The 17,574-nt window shown below is 41.9% G+C and overlaps 1 long non-coding RNA gene across 2 annotated transcripts; it reads right to left on the reverse strand.

Moving 5' to 3' along the window:
- Positions 1 to 13,873: 13,873 nt before the first annotated feature.
- Positions 13,874 to 17,266, reverse strand: LOC109437860 (uncharacterized). Of its 2 annotated transcripts, none has more exons than XR_012496502.2 (2): positions 16,854 to 17,266; positions 13,874 to 14,904 (listed from the first exon to the last, which is right to left on the reverse strand). It is a non-coding gene; the product is annotated as an uncharacterized LOC109437860 (long non-coding RNA). The 2 variants fall into 2 exon arrangements; XR_016020376.1 differs by lacking the exon at positions 16,854 to 17,266 and adding an exon at positions 15,813 to 16,843.
- Between the last annotated feature and the right edge of the window lie 308 nt (positions 17,267 to 17,574).

The raw sequence follows: 17,574 nt of genomic DNA on the forward strand, positions 1-17,574 counted from the left end.
GCTCACTCTCCGGTAACAGGACCACAGAGGCAGAAAGTACAGGAAGCAGCTACCCCTCCTCAGGCTGGGGGAACAAGGGAGGAGGTTGGGATTATTAAGGAGTAGACTTTTGGAGAAAGGGCCCTTCTGAGCTGGAAGCCAGACCTCTGAGGACCTGGCAGGGCGTTGGTGTCTCTGAGGTGGCGAGGGGAGGCTGTGCTAACAGTGTGGGAGAACTGAAGCGTGGGACCGATGGCTGCCGCTGGAATCTGCCGTTACCGCCATGGTGACGCTGACAGGACTGGGAAGCACCTCAGAAGGAACAAGTCCCTTCCTCCTCCAGCCCTGAAGTCTCCCTGTGGGCCTAGGATGGAGCCAGATGGAAGGGAGAGAATAGAGGGTGGGTGTGAAGCCAGGTGACAATAAGCACAACCCCCACGGCTGGTGTTTGTAGGCTTGTTCTTGGTCTGGTCATCTCCCAAGACGAGAGTTCAAGATTCTTCTTCTGAGGGCGTCTCGCGGCCGGAGTACTCAAAACTGACTGGAAGAAGACCAGGAGGCCTTGCCGTTTTGTATGCAGACTTTTACTTAATTCTCCTACTTTCATTATAGTTTCCCAGCCCTCTCCTGCATGGTTCAACTCTCCAGCAAGTAAACTGCCCATTATCATGGAATATAGGGGTCACTCTGCATTGTGGGCGAGTTAGGGGATCTGGGGCTCTAATGGCTTCCTATACAGACTTCAATTCTGTTCCCAGCCCTCTTGCACTCCCAAGTTCAGAGGGCCTCAGTGTCTTCATTCCTTAGGATTTCTGGGGTTCTGCTTTGTGAAATCAGCCTGCTTCTGGTTTTCTCCCACAGTGAGCGTACCTTTAATTTTCTCTTATTTGCTAAGACGTTTCTTCAGATCCTGATTTATTCATTTATCTATTTATTTAGATAATACCATTTCCTGTTTTTTTGTCTTTCTTGTAGGTTCTTCCCTCCCCACCTCCTACAACTAAAGATGTGTTTATTTCAGTTGATGGCAGTTCTCTTTTTTTTTTTTTTACTCTAATTTCTTTTTTTTTAATTAAATTTATTGGGGTGACAATTGTTAGTAAAATTACATAGATTTCAGGTGTACAATTCTGTATTACATCATCTATAAATCCCATTGTATGTTCATCACCCAGAGTCAGTTCTTCCATCACCATATATTCGATCCCCCTTACCCTCACCTCCCCCCCCACCCCCCTTACCCTCTGGCAACCACTAAACTATTGTCCGTGTCTATGAGTTTCTGTTTCTCATTTGTTTGTCTTGTTCTTTTGTTGTTTTTGGTTTATATACCACATATCAGTGAAATCACATGGTTCTCTGCTTTTTCTGTCTGACTTGTTTCGCTCAGCATTACTCTTTCAAGATCCATCCATGTTGTCACAAATGTTCCTATATCATCTTTTCTCACTGCCGAATAGTATTCCATTGTGTATATGTACCACAACTTCTTTATCCATTCATCTATCGAAGGACATTTTGGTTGTTTCCATGTCTTGGCCACCGTAAACAAAGCTGCAATGAACATTGGAGCACACGTGTCTTTATCTCTAAATGTTTTCAGATTTTTTGGGTAGATACCCAGGAGAGGGATTGCTGGGTCATACGGCAATTCTATTCGTAATTCTTTGAGGAACCTCCACACTGCCTTCCATAACGGCTGCACCAGTCTGCATTCCCACCAACAGTGTATGAGGGTTCCTTTTTCTCCACAACCTCTCCAACATTTGTTACTATTTGTCTTGTTGATGATGGCCATTCTGACTGGGGTGAGGTGATATCTCATTGTGGTTTTGATTTGCATTTCTCTGATGATTAGTGATGTTGAGCATTTTTTCATATGTTTATTTGCCATTTGTATGTCCTCTTTGGAGAAATATCTCTTCAAGTCCTCTGCCCATTTTTCAATTGGGTTGTTTGTTTTTTTGTTGTTGAGTTGCATGAGTTCCTTGTATATTCTGGATACTAGCCCCTTATCGGAGGCACTGTTAGCAAAAATCTTCTCCCATTCAGTTGGTGGCCTCTTTATTTTGTCAATGGTTTCTTTTGCTGTGCAGAAGCTTTTAAGTTTCATATAGTCCCATTCGTTTATTTTAGCTTTTACTTCCATTGCCTTTGGAGTCAAGTTCATAAAATGCTCTTTGAACCCAAGGTCCATAAGTTTAGTACCTATGTTTTCTTCTATGCAGTTTATTGTGTCAGGTCTTATGCTTAAGTCTTTGATCCATTTTGAATGAACTTTGGTACATGGTGACAAATAGCAGTCCAGTTTCATTCTTTTGCACGTGGCTATCCAATTCTCCCAGCACCATTTATTGAAGAGGCTGTCTTTGCTCCATTGTATGTTTTTAGCTTCTTTGTCAAAAATTATCTGTCCATATTTATGTGGTTTTATTTCTGGGTTCTCAATTCTATTCCATTGGTCTATGTGTCTGTTTTTCTGCCAATACCATGCTGTTTTGATTATTGTGGCCCTGTAGTACAGGCCAAAGTCAGGAAGTGTGATACCTCCATTACTGTTCTTTTTTCTTAAGATTGCTTTGGCTATTCGGGGTCTTTTGTGGTTCCAAACAAATCTGATGATTTTTTGTTCTATTTCTTTAAAATATGCCATTGGGATTTTGATGGGGATTGCATTGAATCTGTATATTGCTTTGGGTAATATGGCCATTTTAACTATGTTGATTCTTCCAATCCATGAGCACGGAATGTCTTTCCATTTCTTTGTGTCTTCTTCAATTTCTTTCAAAAATGTCTTATAGTTTTCAGCATATAGGTCTTTCACATCCTTGGTTAAGTTTATTCCTAGGTATTTTATTCTTTTTGCTGCAATTGCAAAAGGAATTGTTTTTTGTATTTCTTTTTCTGAGATTTCATTGTTAGTATATAGGAAGGCAATGGACTTTTGTGCGTTGATTTTGTAGCCGGCAACTTTACTGTATTCGTTGATTGTTTCTAATAGCTTTTTGGTGGAGTCTTTAGGGTTTTCTATATATAGCATCATGTCATCTGCAAAGAGTGATAATTTAACTTCTTCATTCCCAATTTGGATGCCTTTTATTTCTTTCTCTTGCCTGATTGCTCTGGCAAGGACTTCCAACACTATGTTGAAAAGCAGAGGTGATAGGGGACATCCCTGTCGTGTTCCTGAACGTAGAGCAAAGGGCTTCAGTTTTTCTCCATTAATTATGAGATTAGCAGAGGGCTTGTCATATATGGCCTTTATTATGTTAAGGTATTTTCCTTCTATACCCATTTTATTAAGTGTTTTAATCATAAATGGATGTTGTATCTTGTCAAATGCTTTTTCTGCATCAATTGATATAATCATATGATTTTTGTCCTTTATTTTGTTTATGTGATGTATCACATTGATGGATTTGCGGATGTTGAACCATCCTTGTGCCCCGGGGATGAACCCCACTTGGTCGTGATGAATAATCTTTTTAATGCATTGTTGTATTCGATTTGCTAGAATTTTATTTAGGATTTTTGCATCGGTATTCATTAGAGATATTGGTCTGTAGTTTTCTTTTTTTGTGCTGTCCTTACCAGGTTTTGGTATCAGGGTGATGTTGGCCTCATAAAATGAGTTAGGGAGTACTGTCTCTTCTTCAATTTTTTGGAAGAGTTTGTGCAGAATTGGTATTAGATCCTCTTTGAAGGTTTGGTAGAATTCACTAGTGAAGCCATCTGGTCCCGGACTTTTGGTTTTGGGAAGGTTTTGGATGACTGATTCAATTTCGTTACTGGTGATCGGTCTGTTTAGATTTTCCAGTTCTTCATGGTTCAGCCTCGGAAGGCTATATGTTTCTAAGAATTTGTCCATTTCTTCTAGGTTGTTGAATTTGGTGGCATATAGTCCTTCATAGTATTCTTGGATGATCCTTTGTATTTCTGTGGTGTCCGTGATAACTTCCCCTTTTACGTTTCTGATTTTGTTAATCAGTGTCTTCTCTCTTTTTATCTTAGTAAGTCTAGCCAAGGGTTTGTCAATTTTGTTAATCTTTTCAAAGAACCAGCTCTTTGTCACATTAATTTTTTCTATTGTCTTTTTGTTCTCTATTTCATTTATTTCTGCTTTAATTTTTATTATTTCCTTTCTTCTGCTGACCTTGGGTTTTACTTGTTCTTCTTTTTCTAGTTCTTTAAGGTGTAACATGAGGTTATTTATTTGGGAGTTTTCTTGTTTCTTGAGATAGGCCTGTAATGAGATAAATTTCCCTCTTAAAACTGCTTTCGCTGCATCCCAGAAATTTTGGTAGGATGTATTTTCATTGTCATTTGTTTCTATGTATCTTTTGATCTCTCCTCTAATTTCTTCTTTGACCCAGTCCTTCTTTAAAAGTATGTTGTTTAATCTCCATGTATTTGTGTTTTTTCCCGCTTTCTTTTTACAGTTGATATCCAATTTCAAAGCCTTGTGATCAGAGAATATGCATGGTATGATTTCAATCTTCTTAAATTTGTTGAGACTGATTTTATGTCCCAATATATGGTCTATCCTTGAGAATGTTCCATGTACACCAGAAAAGAATGTATAGTCTGATGTTTTAGGATGAAGTGCTCTATAAATGTCAATTATGTCCATTTCATCTAATGTGTCATTTAGGGCTACTATTTTGTTATTTATTTTCTGTTTGGATGATCTATCCATAGCTGTCAATGATGTATTTAAGTCCCCTAGTATAATTGTGTTTTGGTCAATTTCTCCCTTTAGTTCTGTTAGTAGTTGCTTGGTGTATTTCGGTGCTCCCTGATTGGGGGCATAAATATTGATGACTGTTATGTCTTCTTGTTGTACAGTCCCCTTCACCATTATGAAATGTCCATCTTTATCTCTTGTTATCTTTTTCACCTTGAAGTCTGTTTCATCTGATATCATTATGGCTACACCTGATTTTCTCTGGGTACCATTTGCTTGGAGTGTCAATTTCCACCCTTTCACTTTGTGTCTATGCTTGTCCTTGTAGCTGAGATGTGTCTCTTGGAGACAGCATATGGTTGGGTTTAGTTTTTTAATCCAATCTGCTACTCTGTGCCTTTTTATTGGTGAGTTCAGTCCATTTACATTTAGGGAGATTATTGATATGTGAGGATTTCCTGTCATTCTATCTTTAGTTTTCTGGTAAGGCTGTGTCTCCATTGTTTCTTTGCCTTTTTGTTGTTGTCTATTATTTCTGTGTGGTGGTATTCTATGATGTTTCCCTCTGTTTCTTCTTTTATTTCAGTATATATTTCAATTCTGGATTTATTTTGAGTGGTTACCCTTAAGTTTATGTAAAAGAAAGTTTGATATTTAGAGTATTCCATTTTCTTCAGCACGCTTACTTTCTCCATTCCCATATTCCGGTTCAGGCCTTTACTCCCCCTTTTTGAGTTTTGGTTGCCACAAATTGTCCCTGTTGATGGTGGTCGAATAGCCTCCTTTAGTATTTCTTGTAGTGCAGGTCGTGTATTAGAAAATTCCCTCAGCTTCTGTATGTCTGGAAAGGTCTTTATTCCTCCTTCATATCTAAAGGATATCTTTGCTGGATATATTATTCTTGGCTCATGATTTCTCTCTTTTAATAGTTTGAATATTTGGTTCCACTCCCTCCTGGCTTGTAGAGTTTCTGCTGAAAAATCTGATGATAATCTAATGGGCTTTCCTTTGTATGTTACCGTCTTCTTTTCCCTGGCTGCCTTGAGGATTCTTTCTTTGTCGTTGATTTTAGACAGCTTCAATACAATGTGCCTTGGAGAAGGCCTGTTGGGATTGAGGTAACTAGGTGTTCTATTTGCTTCTTGGATTCGAGGGTCCAGTTCTGTCCACAAATTTGGGAAGTTCTCATCGACAATTTGTTTGAATATATTCTCTGTTCCCTTCTCTCTTTCTTCTCCTTCTGGTATGCCCATTATTCTTATATTGCTCTTTCTGATGGAGTCAGAAAGTTCTTGTAGAGTTCTTTCATTTCTTTTAAGTCTCAAGTCTCTTTCTTCTTCTCTCTGTGTCATTTCCAGGTTTCTATCTTCGATGTCACTGACTCTTTCCTCCATCTGGTCAACTCTACTACCTAAGCTGGTTATTTCATTCTTAATTTCTTCTATTGAGTTCTTAATCTCCAGAAATTCTATTTGGTTCTTTTTTAAGATTTCAATCTCTTTCGTAAAATGCTCATGCTGTTCTTTGATTGAGTTTCTGAGTTCCTTTAACTGCCTATCTGTGTTTTCTTGTATCTCGTTGAGTTTTTTCAGAACTGCAATCTTGAATTCTCTGTCATTTAAGTCACATATTTCTGTATCTTTAAGTGCCTTCTCTGGAGATTTTTCACTTTCTTTCTGAGTTATCTTGTTGCCTTGGTTATTCATGGCGATTACTGGTTTACTATTTCTCTTCCTAGACATCTACAGGAGTGTCTTCTGCAACAGATTGATAGAAAGCGGTCTTTCTTTTGTTTGCCAGTACTTGTTGGTAGAATGTTTTATTATTTCTCCAACTGCAACTTATTTTCCTTCTCCCACACAGTAGTGCTATGTTTTCTCTGCACTATTCCAACTTCTCACACAATGGGGGGATTCCCTGGGAGACGGGCTTCTCCTCTGTTAATAGTTCGAGTAGGTCACAGGGCGCAGTGTCCCAGTGGGTATGCGGAGAGCTTTTGATGTTCCAAAGCTCTTCCAGCTCCTGATTCAGAGCCCGTAGGTTTCAGCAGTTCTGTTTACTCCTGCAGGGATCCGCCCAGATAGGTGGGGTCAGAGGCGGGGTGAGTTGTGAGAGGTGGCCCAGAGCAATGGCGGCAACCACCACCACAGCCGGTCCTGCTTCCACAGCTCTCTCCCCTTTGCTGGAACTAGTTGGGCTGTGAAATTGTGTTTGCAGTCCACAGTTCTCAAAACAGCAAATTTTCTGTTGTTTTGATCTGACACCGCCACTGTTTCGCTTCTAGCACCGGGCAGGTGGGGGCGGGGCGAGCTCTGGGAGGGGAGGGAGGGGGCGGCCAGTCTCAGTGCCTAAGGCTCCGTTCTCTGCTCGGCAGTGCGGGCTTAAACCACCGTTTTCAGCCTTTTTCCCTCAGTCTTTTCTCCGAGGTCTCTGCTGTGAGCGTTGGGTTCAGCCGTGTTATATGCTGTCCCCTCAGCCCTGTGGAGCCCTGGCGGAGCCCTAGCAGTCCTAGTTCTTCCCTCTCCCGCAGCTGCGGTAGTTCCGGGAAGCAGCGAGCTCGGCGCACTGAGCGAGGTCTGCGTCCTGCGCCCGCGCGGCTCCGTCTCCGCGCACTTCTCCCTTCCCTCCTCCCTCCACTCGCGCGAATCTCCCACCTTTGGTGATTTCAGTCGGTAGTGGGCCTCTTCGTGTTGCCTGTGTGCTGTGCAGGGAGTCCTTTGTGGAGTTTTTGTTGTTCGATTCGTTGTAAATTCCAGGGGAGCTTTACAGAGGCTCACTTCACGCCGCCATTTTTTGCAGTTCTCTTTTTAACAAATCTTTTCCACACTTGGTGGGACTTCTCATGGGAGCAGAAAAAAATGTGTGTGTCCAGTCAGCCATATTAAGCCAGAATACCCAGTTGAGTTTGTAGTGTGGTGGACTCTGGCCCTTAGTGTGGATCAACTGACGCCACATAGAAATAAATGCCATACCTTTCTTTTTATTTCCCTTCCATTTTCCCTGGCCACCCTTCCCCCAGATGGCCCTGCTTGGGCCCCTGCTTCAGTGTATGACTCAATGCATTTCCAAGAAGATCCTTTTCTATGTAAACGAGACAGCCAAGAACTCCAAGAGATGTCATCCTCTGGAGAGATCTTCTGGGAAAAACGAAAGCTTATAGTTTTCATTTTCTTTGTTGGTCTCTAACTAATGATGGGAAGTAAAGCAGAGCCAAAATAAATAGGGCAATTTACATTCCTTGCTATTGGTACTTATAAAATATCTGTTTTTGTATTGCTGCTAAAAGCAAGGACTGCAGAAAGAGTATTTGGGCGAATCTGACAGCAATCTTTAGAACTACGAAAGAGCCTCATTTGCTGAGTAACTTCTATTTTTCTTAAAAACAAAACAAATAGCACTTATGGAGTTTGGAATGTTAAGGGAGAAAATATGCATAGTATAAGAAAATAAAAATAATCACTAACCCCAATCCATAGACATAAACATTGCTAGCATCCTGGTATTTTCCCTTCTATTTTTGTTCAATTAGCATATGCTCCTTCTACTTAACTTTATGTTACAAACAATGTCTTACCTTAAATATTCTTCATACAATAATTTAAATTTTCTGCCTAATACAATAGCACTCAATGAACTCTTTTGTTGGCCTTGTGAGCTGTTTCACTACTGTGAGTAATGCTGCATGGACATCCTGTGCATAAAGGATGCTTGGTACCTATAACTGTCTTAGTGTAGAATTAACCCCTATTCATTCACAGAATGTAAAAGAATGTATGAGACTCTACAAGAGTAAGAAAAGATTTATTGAAAGTCAAAAAGAGAGGGAGAGATTTCTGTTTGGAACTGGCAGAAGTTTTGCCAGGGCAGTCTGAGAGGGAAAGCAGCGGAGACAGAGGGGTAAGAGATATACTGGCAGAAGTTTGCCAGGGCAGAGTCTGATGGAGACAGCTGCCCTGATGAGAAGGAGTGCTGGGGTTTCGTATTTTTCCATGCAAGATGTAGGGTGCTTGTCAGTCTGCAGGGGGTGCTGCCATTACAATTGTCTTCTCCTGGGAATTGTCCATTCCCATCTGTGATGGATGTTATAATAGCTTGCAGGGGGTTGCTGTTGCAATTGGGAACCGTTCTGTTCCCACCTGTGATGGATGTAAGATGCTTATCAGCTAGCCAGGGGAGTTAGAGCCAAGCGGTTAATGTTTAAGCTTGTTCCTGTTAGCCCACAAGCTCGCTCCTGTTAACTCTTTACTTGTCTCATCAATAACCTGTTGGTGTGTATTATCTGAGCACTTCCAAAGAGATTGTACCCCTCCCCATATTGTCTCACCACACCCTCACAAGGAATGAATCATTTCCTATATTAAAAGCTGTCTGATTTCATTTTAAACCACTATCTCAATAATTCAAAACTTGAATAGGTGCGTGGGACTGTGACAGAACATAAGCAGGCTGTTGATATGGCTCATGATTAACCAGGAATGATTTTGACATGAGTGGTCCTGATAACTAAATAAGGTAAGTATATTTATCTATTACAATTTATTATATAAATTAAAATAATTGTCTTGGCAGACATTTTCAACAATTAATTTGGTATATGCAAGAAAGTATATGGGAACTTCGCAGGGTTCCTTGGGAAATCTGTTGCTATTGTCAGAGGATTCATTGATTAATTTCTGAGTTTTTTTCTTTGTCTGTAGCAGGTGACTGGTAGTACCTGCTTTGATTTATTTTGTTCAAAATCACGATTTTAGCTCTGCTGCATATAACCTGAGGGTCGTGACCAGGTCTGTCTTGCTGTAGTAGTGTTTTATGATGTGGCTGGTTCACTGCTGGCCCATGTGTCAGAGCAACCCCAAAACAGTTTTCTGAGGGACCACCTGGCTCTGGGGTCTGTCTCTACATGGGCTCCTGCCAAGCGAGCCTTGTGCAGAGGCTGTGTCAGCTTCCATTCGGGGGGGAGCGCAGGCTGAGGGCCTCGGTTTCCTTGGGGCAGTGTAGTCCTGTGGCCTGCCCAACTGAGTTCTTAAGAGAAGGTAATAATCTCAGTTAGCAACAGAAAATATACATCCAAAATTCCCCAACTAGGATTTTTAGCATATGGCTTCTTTCAAGAGCCCAGGGAGATAAAAGATATTACAGACGATTATATAAGGGACATGCAATGCTCTTGCCTCTGAGTTCTCTAAATTCTGTCCCTGGGTCACAGATATCTCTACCTTCATACTTTTTTTTTTTTTTTCACCCTTCCTGGACTCTCTTCCACTGAGTTTTGGTTTAATGCTCTGCCTTTGTCTTTGTATAGGTTTGCTATAGTGAGTGAACAAGCACAAGAAATCGATTACTGTATTTACTACAGAAAGTTTGCTAAGGACTTTTAGTTTTATATTACCAAGTGTCCCTTATTAAAGACATCATATGAGAAATTTATTTTAGACTTTACTGCCAGAAAAAGTTCTGTTTGCTTTCTGTTGCTCATATGGATGATAGGCTGCTTATGATTCTCTTTTTCCTCTGGTTGCCAAAAGCTCAAAACACAACTTTCTCAAGTACCTCAATATTATCATACCTAAACTTTAGAATATTTCTAGTCTCTTTTGCCTTGGTTTGTATGCTTTTAAATTTTTCGTGTATACTTATTATTTCATTATATGTACTTTTGTTTTAAGCCATTCCAAATAACCTGTGGAAAGATATGAAGTATAAATAAATGTACATTAGACGTTGTCCTCTTCAGCTTCCGGGAATGGTGTCTATAGGCATTCAGAATGGTCCAGCGTACGTCTGAGGCTGTGCTGCAGTACAGCCTCTAACAAAACTAGGCTGTCCTGAACGCCTGGTACTAGAATTGTTTAACTTTATACCAAGAAGCTTGGGAAAACATCAAAATCTGCATATAGTGTGTGTGCCCAGACCGACTTTTCAGAGTTCATGCTGTGAGACCTAAAGTTCTAATGAGATTGTGCAAAACGAAAACCCATGTCAGGAGATCCATGTGTATTAATGCGTCTGTGACAGGATCAAGCGTGCTTTCCTTGCTGAGAAGCAGAAAATCGTGAAACTGTTGAAGCACAACAGAGTCAGAAAGCTAAATAAAAAAATAAAGTTTTTTGAGTAATAAAAACAATTAAAAGGCTGAAAAAAAAAGGTTTTCCTCTTCAACAAACTCTTAGGGGAAGTCAGACAGGTGCACACGACCTGGCCATGCCCTTCACAATGCCTGCTCCACACACACCTTTGCAGACAGCACAGGCCCCGACAGCCATCGTGCTGTGAACCGCATGCTCCTGCATCCTCCGGTCACCACTGAATGGTCCAGAGATGGGCGCCTGATTCGCAGGTAGCCAGTCAATAGCTGGCCAGTGACCACTGATGTGGCACTGCCGAAAGTTGAGCTGAACCAACAAGATTCTTTGTATTAGGAGTTCACACTAAGAAACAGAAATATAACGAAGTGGCTGGTAGCAGAAAGAGAATTTTGAAAGCCGTGTAGTGGAGTGGATAGGTGTCTGGGCTTTGGGATCAAGCAAGCTTAGGTTTAAATCTTGGTTTTGTAACTTACTAAATGTGTTACTCTGACAAACTGTTTGCCCATCCTGTACCTCATTTCCTCAAAGGCGAATCACAGTACTTGAGAAAATTGTAAGGATTACGTGTACTTTTTGCTGTCACTGGCCCTAAATGGTAGTGATGATGGTAATGAAGGTGCTGGTGACGATGGTGACCAACAGGCAATGGTGACTGATGATGGTTAGGCGTGAGGCTGGAAGGGAAGCAAAGTTCAGAAGTAAGGATCAGAGGAAGGAGTGTGTAGTAAGTCAGTGGTAGCAGAAAAAGTAGTGGACACAGAGGAGAAGAGCCAGGTAACTCTGATGGCTAAAACAGGATTAATAAAAGAGAGAAGAGAGAAGGGAGAGAAAAAATACAGACAGCTGGGGAACAGTGAGATTAGTTGTTCTTTTCTTTGGATAAGCCTAGATTAGCTGATTGAGCAAGGTAACTGGGTCATCACAAAAAATCATTTCAGTTATTTGCAGATGCTTCTAGAAAGTTCAGGCATGTAGCTGTCTAACATTCGTGAAGGCTGTCTTTCTATAACATCTGCCAGTTTCCTCCCATCAGCAGCACCAGCTTAGTCAGGCCTTGTTTGCACCGTTTGTCTCATCAGAAACTCTCACACTACAAAAGCTTTCCCAGTTTTACAGTTTTCTGATATCCAGATTCCCTCTCTCTTTCCCAGACTCCCAGAATTGTTTTCCTCTTTGAGCAACCAGGCTTCCAGGTTCCTAAAGATTTTCTTTCTTTGCCCTCCGTTTTCACCGTCTGTCACCACAGGTCTTCAGGCAGGGACTGGACAACCATTATACAGGATGGAACAGAAAAAATTATTGCTTTTAATGGGTGTTTGGAGTAAGCGGCCTCTAAAGTTCCTTAGAATCCCAAGCAACTGAGATACCGCAGAAGAGGAGCTCATCCAGAAGCCAGAGGCACAAAGGGCCAGGAAGCTATGCAAAGAGCACTGGGGGTCGGGAAAGTGCCCAGTGCCTGAGACTCTGGGCCTTTCCAAGGAAGCTTGTTTCAAGTGTGTTCACAGGCCTTTTACATCATAGATGTAAATTGTTTTATCATATTTATTGTAAAAGACATAAAAAAGTATGTAGAAAGTAAGTTAGAGAGCATTAAACCCTAGCTTACTGTGATAGTTAATTTTATGTATCAACTTGTCTTGGCCATGGTACCCAGATATTTGGTCAAACATTATTCTAGATGTTTCTGTAGAGGTATTTTCTAGATGAGATTAACACTTAAATCAGTGGACTTTGAGCAAGACAGATTACCTTCCATACTGTGGGTGGGCCTCATCCAATTATTTGAAGTCCCTAATAGGAAAAGACTGACCTCCCTGGAAGAAGAGGGAATTCTGCCTCCACACAGTTTTCAGGTTTGAACTGCAACATCAACTCTTCCCTGTGTCTCCAGCCCACCCTGCAAATTTTGGACTTGCCAGCCTCCCTAACTGCATGAGCCAATGCCTTAAATCTCTCTTTCTCTCTCTCTCTCTCTCTCTCTCTCTCTCTCTATATATATATATATATATATATATATATATATATGCTATTGATAGATAGATAGATAGGTAGGTAGATAGATAGATAGATAGATCTCTGATTGGTTCTGTTTGGAGAACCCTGACTAATAATACAATTATAGTTCTAATTTTTAAAAGTATATTTTCTGGTCTTTATGTTAGGTTTTGGTTTGTTTTTTTTTGGGGGGGTGTGTACGTTATTGTCACCAATTGCATGTATAATTCCTTTATCTCTTTTTAAAAGCTTGTTATGACACTATTGTTTTCCTTATTAATACACAGTTTTAATAACTGTCACTTAAGTGGCTCCACAATAGTATATGAAGTACATAGGCCATACTTTATAGCTTTTCCTGTTGAGTGCTTATGCTGCTCCCAATATTTTGTTGAGTGTTTATGCTGCTCCCAATATTTTGTTATGATAATAAATTGTAATGAACATTTTTTATTCATAAAGTGGTTTCCACAACTGAGAGTTGGACAGATCCCCAGAAATGAGGTCACTGCCTCTGAGGGAGAACAGCCCCATCCTGCAGCAGCTGGATCCAGGCTGCTCTCAAGACCTGCTGGGGAGGAGGCCATGGTGAGCGTGAGGGCCGCAAGTGGGCATAGACGCCCTCTCAACTCCTGCCATTGCCCCTGGGCTCACGTTTAGTCAGACTTTGCTAAAGAGTTAGGGATAAAGGATGAGAATTACAGAAATGCTTAGGTTTCGCAGGCCCAAGCCCTTCCCTGTCCTGGGTCTCCTACTGGATGCTTCTCTGCCTTGCCTCCAGCCCGCTCTCAGTTTCAAGGGCCAGTTTCCCTCCCCACAATTGGGGTATCCTTGAGTGTGCTTTCTCAATCCAAAACACCAGCCCCAAACTCTATCCCTCTTCTGGTTCAAAGAGGGGACGGTGTTTCTTCCCTCAATCCAGATTCGGGCCACCTCCCAGGATCTGCCTTCCTTACGATGATTCAAAATGGGTTTGAGCCTCTCTCTACAGAAGCATCCCGTCCCCCTATGACCTGTGACCTCCGTGCCTAAGCCCATGACCGTGCTTACCAATAGAAATATAATGTAACTTATATGTAACTTAGTTTTCTAGTAGTCACACTAAAAAGATAAAAGGCAGTAGGTAAAATGAATTTTAATAGTATATTTTATTTAACCAGCATCCAAAATAATATAATTTCAAAGTGTAATGAATATAACAATTACTTGTGATTTTTTTGGTACTGAGTCTTTGAAATCTGGTGTGTATTGTACCCTTGAGAGCCCATCTGAATTTGGTCTAGTCCCATTTCAGCGCTCATTGCTACATGTGGCTAATGGCTACCGTGCTGGACAGCACAGAACTATGACCTTTAGTAAGGAAATTAGCAATCGTGTTTGTCTTGGACCATACATTCCTCAAGAATAAGTTATTTAGTTTTGAATGATAGACTTTGTTGAACATCCACAGTCCAATCTGCCGCCAACCGCATCAGGCCAGGTCAGGCTACAGCCTGAAGGGACAGCCAGGCCTGCATATATTCCTATGTGGGGTCCTGATTCTAAGCTCCCAAGGCTGGCTGTGTGATTAGTCTCACACACACACACACACTCACCCCTGGTGTGTGGAGCAGCACGACTTGAAGGATGAGATCACACACCAACTCTGTTTCTTTCATTCTCCCACTGTCTCCTTCACTTGCTCAGCGTTAAAGCTTTGCTGATCTCTCCTAGGTGATAAAAGGCTATGGTCATTTTACATTACCACATACAATGTCAGCTCAGAAATGTGAAGTCTAACTGCAAAGTTAAATCTTCTCCAGTTAGTGTTTTCCGAGGTGAGAAGATGGGGAAATGGGGACATGGTTCCTCTTTTCTCTACTTTATGTCTCTCCCCCTACTCTTCTCTTGCTAATGATGGTTTCTCACCCTCCAAAGTTGGCAGGATGGGGAAGGGTCAGAGACAGTGACGCGCAGGAGCATTGTTGCCTGGCATGATGATAAGAGGGTTTCTCACGCTCTGGGGCTGGCAGGTGCTTAAAGCTGATTCTTCTTATGAGTTTCTGTGGATTCTTTAGAGACCCCTCGTTCTCCCACAGCCATTGCTGGAGACACTCAAATGCAGTTCCTTGTTGCAGACAAACGAGGCATTCCTTCCATCATTCATTTCTCCCACAGCCCCTGGGAATGCAGCAGAGACTTCAGTTCACATCGGTAAGTGGCCATGTCAAACAGGATTAGCTCGGCCCCATACTGGCTGGCTTTCTAGCAGGGCCCACACCTAGCCCACTGAGACAATTACATAGCCTTTGCCCTGAAAAATTCTGGGAACCAGGTCCCCAGCCCCGCCTCCTCTCCTACACCCCCACCCCCAGGCAGATAACCAGTGTCTCCCACAGCTATGTTTACCAGGCAAGGGTCAGACACCGCCCACTGCAGGCTGCCCATTGGGAGTAAGAACCTCTATACTGGACAATACCGTGTTTCCCCGAAAATAAGGCCTGGCCAGACAGTCAGCTCTGATGTGTCTTTTGGAGCAAAAATTAACATAAGACCCGGTCTTATATTATATTATATAATATAATATATTATATTATATTACATTATATTGTATTATATATATCTTATCTTATCTTATCTTATATATTATATTATATTATATAATATAAGACCGGGTCTTATTATAGTAAAATAAGACCCAGTCTTATATTAATTTTTGCTCCAAAAGACGCATTAAAGCTGATTTTCTGGCTAGGTCTAATTTTCGAGGAAACATGGTAGGAAAAAGATTTGATATTAGTCTGATTACACATTTACATACACAGAACAATACAGCTTAACATCTGAAGGTGACAAGAAAAACCCTGCAACTTTCTTGATTCAGGGGCAAGACAGAAAGACTGGACCATTGGTTGCCATGGACACTGTTTCCACAGCAGCTTTGCCATTTCTACTGTCGCTGCATACAGTTTGAAGGACTGTGCAATGAGAAAAACATAGCTATTTCTTGATTTAACAGTGATCTAGGCAGGACAGACAATAATATCACCCACTTAATAAACGGATAAACTAAGCTTGGGAGAGCATACACACTCTGTGAGGCGCAGAACAGGTTTTCTGACTTCTTTTCTGGTATGTGTGTTCTTTTCTGGTGTCTGTTTTCTCTCTGTAACTTATCCAGGATCAAAAATTACTGACTCACAGAATGTTAGTGTGGCAAAGATCATCAGAAATCCTACAGTTACTAGGAGAAAAGCCCCACAAAGGCAGGATACCTTCTCACCAGTCTTCTCAGTACTGACGTCAATGCCTGTCCCAGCACTGGCACTTAATAGTGTGTAGAATGAATAAATAGATGAATCAATGAACAGTGTGGCTGCTAACCAGTGAGGAAACAAAGCTCCCAAAATGCTAAGTGGAGCACCAAAGTCACTTAGCATGTTTTATAGATTACAAGACATAATAATTTGAACACTTAACTTCTTTCATTTAACATCTTACAATTAATGGCATGTCATAATATAATTGATTGTGTTTTCCTTTCTTAGTGGTGTGCGAAATAATGGTATGTTTTCCAGCAAATGGAGTCATAGATTCAATGGAAAATGGTAACTGTTTCTGAACTTACGCTGTGCCTCAGTGCCTAGCAAGTGCCAGAAAAGGGAGCTGGGGTATGACACTGTGAGATGTAACGCAAGCCAACTTCCCTTGAGGCACTCACAAGTAGACCACCGATTTCCAAGACAGGCTTCTCTCTCAGAGAGTCGCTGCTCAGCCATTGTCACTAGAGGGCGCATCAAGACATTTCATCAGGAAGATAAAGGCAGTCCGGAAGCCTTTCTTTTGTCTGGGCCATTTGTTGCCATGGATACTGTTTCCATAGTTGCTTTGACGTTTTTGACGTCATTACATTCCCCCTATTATCTTTTTTCACATGCCGAATATATCTTTGTCATGCGGGAGACCCTGCTCGCTGCGCCATTTGTCGCGCACGGAGGCCTTCTCGCCGCGCCATCTTTCAGGCGGGGCGGCGGCCTGCGGGGTCTCTGCTCCTGCTCCCCACACAAGAATGCAGGATATGGTGAGGCCGAAAAGGAACACCCACGGAGCCATAGGTAGGGGAGCCATACCACCACGGTCTCACTGGAGGCTGGGCCCACCGGACGCCGACCTGCCGTCCGCTTTTCCGCCAACCGACAGACCGACTCTCCTCCACTCTCTCCTCTGTTCCTCTCTCTCGGCTCTCCTCTTCCGCTCTCTTCGGCTCTGCTCAGCTCTGCTCGGCTCCTCGGCAATCCTCAGCAATCCTTCGTAGCCGCAGCAGTTATACCAGCGGCCAATCGGCTAACCGGCCACAGCCGACGGCCAATCAGCCACAGCCGACGGCCATTCACCACCCGAGCCAGCACCCTTCCACGTGAGGCCGAGAGCCTGTAAACTACTTTCTGGGGCTCTGTCCCCACAATCTTCTAATTAATCTTCCTCCATGTCAATTTAACAATTTTACCATAACCCAATTTTTCTAATGGCTAATTTTGATTAAGTGTGACATTTATAGTATTTATTTGACTTTACTAATAAGTTCTGCTTTTAAAAAATATTTGCAGGCTCTGTGATCCCGTACACAACACAGCATTAGACCTCAGCTCCATTCACAAACGGTATTAGCCGCCAGCAGTAAACACAAGCAGTGAATACTAACTAAAAGGAGAAAGAGTGGGTCTGTGGTCTCAGTGTCAGGGGAGATGCCTTGGCTCAGTGCGGCACCTGCCGCTCACCTGGCTTGCTGCCCTGTATGGTTACATTGCTGATGGTAAATGTCACTGCTGAAAGCTCCGGGAATTTCTTTAA

The sequence above is a fragment of the Rhinolophus sinicus genome, chromosome 2, assembly GCF_057876585.1.
Source record: "Rhinolophus sinicus isolate RSI-liver-muscle chromosome 2, RSI-T2T, whole genome shotgun sequence".
Lineage (NCBI taxonomy): Eukaryota > Metazoa > Chordata > Mammalia > Chiroptera > Rhinolophidae > Rhinolophus > Rhinolophus sinicus.